The sequence below is a fragment of the Schistocerca serialis genome, chromosome 10 (assembly GCF_023864345.2).
Source record: "Schistocerca serialis cubense isolate TAMUIC-IGC-003099 chromosome 10, iqSchSeri2.2, whole genome shotgun sequence".
In the NCBI taxonomy this organism is placed as follows: domain Eukaryota; kingdom Metazoa; phylum Arthropoda; class Insecta; order Orthoptera; family Acrididae; genus Schistocerca; species Schistocerca serialis.
Genome location: NC_064647.1, coordinates 80,469,256 through 80,476,380, shown reverse-complemented (window position 1 = coordinate 80,476,380; position 7,125 = coordinate 80,469,256). Strand labels below are relative to the sequence as shown.

The 7,125-nt window shown below is 43.1% G+C and overlaps 1 non-coding gene across 1 annotated transcript; it reads left to right on the top strand.

Annotated features, from left to right (window-relative positions):
• Positions 1-4,513: 4,513 nt before the first annotated feature.
• On the top strand, positions 4,514-4,620 carry LOC126425535 (U6 spliceosomal RNA). Its single transcript, XR_007576371.1, has one exon. It is a non-coding gene; the product is annotated as a U6 spliceosomal RNA (small nuclear RNA).
• Positions 4,621-7,125: the final 2,505 nt, after the last annotated feature.

The window sequence follows — 7,125 nt, the reverse complement described above, 5'->3', positions numbered from 1 at the left end:
AGGGGAATCAGCCAGGTGAATGGAATGTAGCCTGGAGTTTGTTGGAAATTTCCTATTCACAAAGTAGTACCACAATGACCGCACTTTTGTTGGTAAATATGGGTGATGTATGTTCCTCCAGATATCATGCCAAGAGTGACCGACGTATTTTTGTTCTATGATGTTCTTGGTCTGAAAGTTCATTAAGTTTTGGTATATTTTCTTGACTTTGATGACATCTTTCTCGGGTGTTCCCAGTCCAATGTAGCTATACTCTACGAAGAAATGTTTTAGGTGGTAAAGTTCATTTGGGATGTGGTGAACGTCTATTGGGGCGTCCTGGCTGACCGGCGCTATTTCATTTAACAAGAATGCGGTGACACTGTCGACTGACCGCTTCCACAGTTTATATGTTTTACAGACGTACAATGCTTGTGCTTTATTGTACACGTCTGTGAGATTCAATCCACCATTCCCAGTCGGTAGAGTCAATGTCTGGTACTTGACTTTGAAGATGTGGCCGCGGCTGACGAAATGGCCAAAAGCAGCCAAAATCCTGTTCGCCACTTCCCTCGGCATTGGCAGGGCTTGAGCCACGTAATTTAATTTAGAGGACAAATAGATGTTGACGAGAGCCACTCTTTGTATCTCATCAAGAGTACGGAGATTGTGCTGACGTATACAGGCACGGATGGTGTTGAGGATTCTTCTGTAATTAACTGCGATGGTCTGCCGAATATTTCTTGTGTATTCCACTCCAAGACATGTCATGGTGACAATTTCCTTTATTGGCCCATGAATGGGAACTCCTAATCCGCTTCCAATATTCATTATGCCAGACTTATTCCTATTCATTTTCGCACCAGATACTTGTTCATATTTGTTTATTATGTCGAGTGCTTTCTCTATCTCGTCGTTGTCTTTGACAATAAATGCAACGTCATCGGCATATGCTCTGCAGACAATCCTCGATTCAGCTACCGAGGGCGGACTGCTTTGTCTTGTAATGCAGGCACACTCACGAGCATATATATATGGTGTTACAAAAAGGTACGGCCAAACTTTCAGGAAACATTCCTCACACACAAAGAAATATGTTATGTGGACATGTGTCCGGAAACGCTTACTTTCCATGTTAGAGCTCATTTTATTACATCTCTTCAAATCACATTAATCATGGAACGGAAACACACAGCAACAGAACGTACCAGCGTGACTACAAATACTTTGTTACAGGAAATGTTCAAAATGTCCTCCGTTAGCGAGGATACATGCATCCACCCTCCGTCGCATGGAATCCCTGATGCGTTTATGCAGCCCTGGAGAATGGCGTATTGTATCACAGCCGTCCACAATATGAGCACGAAGAGTCTCTACATTTGGTACCGGGGTTGCGTGGACAAGAGCTTTCAAATGCCCCCAGGAGAGCGTGGAGGCCATGGAATTGGTTCGCCTCTACCAATCCATCGGTCACCGAATCTGTTGTTGAGAAGCGTACGAACACTTCGACTGAAATGTGCAGGAGCTCCATCGTGCATGAACCACATGTTGTGTCGTACTTTCAAAGGCACATGTTCTAGCAGTTCAGGTAGTGTATCCCGTATGAAATCATGATAACGTGCTCCATTGAGCGTAGGTGGAAGAACATGGGGCCCAATCAAGACATCACCAACAATGCCCGCCCAGACGTTCACAGAAAATCTGTGATGATGACGTGATTGCACAATTGCGTGCGAATTCTCGTCAGCCCACACATGTTGATTGTGAAAATTTACAATTTGATCAGGTTACTGACGAAACTAAAATGAGCTCTAACATGGAAATTAAGCGTTTCCGGACACATGTCCGCATAACATCATATATATATATATATATATATATATATATATATATATATATATATATATATATATATATATATGTGTGTGTGTATGTGTGTGTGTGTGTGTGTGTGTGTGTGTGTGTGTGTGTGTGTGTGTGTGTGCGTTATCGACAGAAAGAGATAGGTAGGTAGATAGATAGAGAGAGAGAGAGAGAGAGAGAGAGACACAGAGAGATGATGTCCAAGATCACGATCGTGTATGTTGTTGAACGTATTGCAGTGGTGTAACTGTTTTCAATTCCAACTCTCCCTGCAGCCCCCAGTGTTCACGGTACAATGACGCTTCTTACCACCCCATCTCAACGTGAAGCTACGTACCGTTCCGCAATGATTATTTCAACATAAGGATCGCCGTCAGAAGAGAGGCCCGCGACATTTTTCTGTAATTACAAAACGGGTCGCGGATCGTGAAGCGCGTGCCGCCTGCGCCTCTTTTATCCTCGCGACCCCCTCGACGCCGCCGCCTTTGATGCGAGCCGACGAGTTTTTATATCCATTAGCCGGCCGCCTCCAATAACAGCAGGGCAGGCAGACAACGGAAGAACGGCTCGAGGAGTACAGACTCCGCCAAAGCTGCAGCCAATTACTCCCTCCTGTCTGTTGTGTGACCTCCCATCAAAACCACGTCTCGAGTCACGGCCTCGTGTGTCCAACACTGGCATCAACGGAAAATTCTAGGGTAGCAGCCCGGAATGCCGGATGTGAGTCTCATAGTGGCACGAAGTTTTGACGTCAAACAGAGTTGGTATCATGAGCTTCTTATTTTTCTTGCTTTTATTACCGATTTCATTTCCATCACTCTTGCACATTGCCGGACCTGCGAGGTGGTTCTATTGTTTTAGTCCTTAGATTTACAATTTACGTATTCTGCATTTTCCATTATTGCAGTCTTCAAGACAAAAGCACGTGCTGACAGGTGTCATTAATACCATACCTTCACTTTATAAGGTCACGTTTGCAAAATACTGACAATAACTACTGTATTTCACAGAAGAACGAAAAAAAAAAAACTGGTTGAAGTGACTCGCAGTAGATCGGTTTGGAATTTCTGCGCTCTATACGAGATTGGACTAATAGAGAATTGTGAAGGTGGTTCGATGAACCCTCTGCCAGGCACTTCAGTGTGATTTGCGGAGTATCCACGTAGATGTAGAGGTAGATGTAGATGAAATGTAGTAACACTTGAGGCACTACTGGTCCTACGACTTCTCGTAGAATTTATATTGAAGGGAAATCCACATTTACTAGAGAATGCTTTTGACAAATGTTGGTAGTAGGTATAACAAAGTAGTAATAGCCTTATGCCAGGTCTAGTCACGGGTTAAGCCTCTTCCACTTTAGTCAGTCTTTTCATTTCTCCTTTGATACTGTCCAGCATTTGATATCTTCTTTTTCCTCTTCCATTCCCCTTTTTCCCTCCACCATTCCTTCAGTAAACAGTGCCTCCTCAAATAACGTCCAATCCAGTTCCGTTGTCTCTTTCTGATGACTTTCAGCATGTTTCTTTCTTCTCCAAATCTTCTTAATACTTCTTCATTCCTTACTCATTCTTTCCATTTCACTTTTTCTGTTTTTCTCCATGTCTACATATCTAGTGCCTCCAGTCTTCTTCCATCTTCCCTCCTCGATGTCCAGGTCTCCGCACCATACAGTGCAACGCTCCAGATGTAACATTTGGCAAGTCCTTTCCTCAGATCTTTGTTTAGTGGTCCGCAAAGTAATTGTTGTTTCCTCTTGAATCCTTCTTTTGCCATTGCAATTCTTTTCCTAATTTCTTTTGAACAAAACATATCACCCATTATTACACGTTCCAAGTAGTTGAGGTTATTCACTTGCTCTATTTCCTCTCCCCTATTTTCATACGGCATTTTCTCCCCTTTCCTCCAGTTACCATGCTTTTCGTTTTCTTCTTGTTAATCTTCATTCCATATTCTTCTATTTTTGTGTTCAGATCATCCAACATTTGTTCCATCTCTCTTGCACTCTCTGCCATCACAACCATGTTATCTGCAAATCTTATACACTCCACTCTCCGACCCCCTATACAAACTCCTCTCCGTCCGTCAAAACTTTCATCAATAATTTCCTCCAGATATGAAACTTCCTGGCAGATTAAAACTGTGTGCACCGACCGAGACTCGAACTCGGGACCTTTGCCTTTCGCGGGCAAGTGCTCTACTATCTGAGCTACCGAAGCACGACTCACACCCGGGCCTCACAGCTTTAGTTCTGCCAGTATCTCGTCTCCTACCTTCCAAACTTTACAGAAGCTCTCTTGCGGACCTTGCAGAACTAGCACTCCTGAAAGAAAGGATACTGCAGAGACATGGCTTAGCTACAGCCTGGGGGATGTTTCCAGAATGAGATTTTCACTCTGCAACGGAGTGTGCGCTGATATGAAACTTCCTGGCAGATTAAAAATGTGTGCACCGACCGAGACTCGAACTCGGGACCTGGCTAAGCCATGTCTCCGCAGTATTCTTTCTCTCAGGAGTGCTAGTTCTGCAAGGTCCACAAGAGAGCTTCTGTAAAGTTTGGAAGGTAGGAGACGAGATACTGGCAGAAGTAAAGCTGTGAGGGCCGGGCGTGAGTCGTGCTTCCGTAGCTCAGATGGTAGAGCACTTGCCCGCGAAAGGAAAAGGTCCCGAGTTCGTACTCGTTTCGGCGGTACATATACTAAAATTGGAACGATACAGAGAAGATTAGCATGGCCCCTGCGCAAGGATGACACGCAAAATCGTGAAGCGTTCCACATTTTTTAACAGATGCCGGCACGGTAGCTCAGCGTGTTCGGTCAGAGAGCTGGATGGCCTCTGTAATAAAAAAACTGAGTGGAAGGATCAACAAGCGAACTTCACCGGATGTCATGTGACGTCCGCAACGAACAAACACAACGATCAAAAACGAAAAAAATGAAAAAAAAGAAAGATGGTAGAGCACTTGCCCGCGAAAGGCAAAGGTCCCGAGTTCGAGTCTCGGTCGGTGCACACAGTTTTAATCTGCCAGGAAGTTTCGTATCAGCGCACACTCCGCTGCAGAGTGAAAATCTCATTCTGGAAACTTCCTCGAGATAGATATTGAACAGAGATGGTGATACACAACAACCTTGTCTTACACCTCTTCCCAGTTCAATTTCTTCACTCATCACACCTTCTATTCTTACTCTTGCCCTCTGCTTCAAATATAAATTTCTAATTAGCTGTCTATCCCTCCAGTCAACTCCATGTTTCCTTAGGATTTCCATCAGTTTGTCCCATCTGATACAGTCAAAAACCTTCTCAAGATCAATGAACACAACATACACCTTCCTTTTCTTCTCCCTGTATCTCTCCTCTACCATTCTCAGTAGCCCAATCGCATCTCTAGTTCCCAGTCCTCGCCTGAAACCAAATTGTTCATCTCATATTACGCAATTCAGCTTTCCATATAGCCTTGTTTTGAGCGTCCTCCTATATATTCTTCGCATCTTCTCATTGTTTCCTGGGGTTCACTCACCATTTTACCGTCTGGTGCCTCTACTTCCTGTAGTCCATTGTTGTTCCTCTTTTCCCTGAATGTCAAATCCATTGCTTCTTCTGACATCAAATCATATTTTCCTTCTTTCTCTAATTTCTCTTTCTTGTCACACTTTTCTGTCAGACATTTCTCCTTTGCTTTTTCTGTCTCCCTTCTTAAATCATTATTTAACATCCTGTAGTTGCACTTCCCTTCTTCTGTGTTTACAGTTTTTCATTTCTTGCGGTCATCCAACTTGGTTATCATATCTGGTGTTACCCATTCTTTCTTTACTTTTTTCCTCTCCGTGACTCCAAGCGTTTCCTTAGCTTCCTTTTTGATCCCATTTTTAAAACGATCCCATCTTCCTTCTGTGCATTCCGTTTCCTGTCCTTGCGTCGTGCATTCTCTAATTTTTGGCAATTGCTTTCGTCTTTCAGTTTCTCAAAATTAATGTGCTCTCTCTTCTGTCCTTTCCGGGTTCTTTTCAATTTAGCTACTACTAATATATGATCTGAATATATATCTGCCCCTGGATAACTTTTGACACTCTTAAGGCATCTTTGTTATATCGTTATGTAATCAATTTATATCTTTTGTTGTCAAATAGAGATATCCAAGTATACCGTCGTCTTTTGCGGTTATCAAATAGAGTATTTCCAACTACCATGATTCAATGGTTCAAATGGCTCTAAGTACTATGGGACTTAATATCTGAGGTCATCAGTTCCCTAGACTTAGAACAAGCCTCACTAACCTAAGGACATCACACACATCCATGCCCAAGGCAGGATTCGAACCTCCGACCGTAGCAGCAGCGCGGTTCCGGACTGAAGCGCCTATAACTGCTAGGCCACAGCGGCCGGCTAACTACCATGAAATTTTCGTTGCAGTATTCCAACAATCTTTGCCCTCTGTCATATCTTTCTCCCAGTCCAAATTTTCCCAGAGCTTTTCCTCCTGATCCTTCACCAACTACCGCATTCCAATCACCCATTATAGCAATACATGCACTTTTTCTTTCTCTCTGCTAAGTTTTCTGTGTTCTCATAACATTCTTCTACCTCTTCATCTGAATGATTACTTGTTGGCATATAGACCTAGATGATAAGTAAGTCTTTCTTTTTCCCTTTCAGTCTCATCATCGTTATTCTTCCATTAAGATATTCAACTTTGATAACCTTGTCCTTCAGTCTTCTACCTATCAAAATTCCAGCCCCATACATTCCACTTTTATCTTCAAGTGAATAGCATAATTGGAAGTCGGCACTTTCTAGTTCTCCACTACCACCCCATCACACCTCACACATGCCGAGTACATCCAATTCGTTTCTTGTCATTTCATGTTTGGCGTTTTCTAATTTCCCTTTCTGGAGAAGGGTTAAAACATTCGAAGTCCCAATCCTCAATAAGTTTTCCTTCTTCTTTCTTTTCCATTTGTCATAATCTCTGGAGTTCTCGTTGTATTCCCCTCCTGGAGATATGCAGAAAGACAACACGCACACCGCACTCAGTTAACGCCACCACACAATCAAAGAAGACCAACGTCAGAAGCTATCGACAGTGAATGTTAATTACCAGCTGGTGAGCAAACACCACTGTGTGTCTTCCACTGTAGTTTGACCAGGAACAGACCAGAAATCCAAGTAGAACTGAAACAAAAAGCTCCATTTTCAAGGTCACTAATTTAATCTCGACTGCCGTTTATGAACAGTCAGACGAAATTGCATTATGGACCCCTTTGTCACCTATTATTGACTATCTGTTTA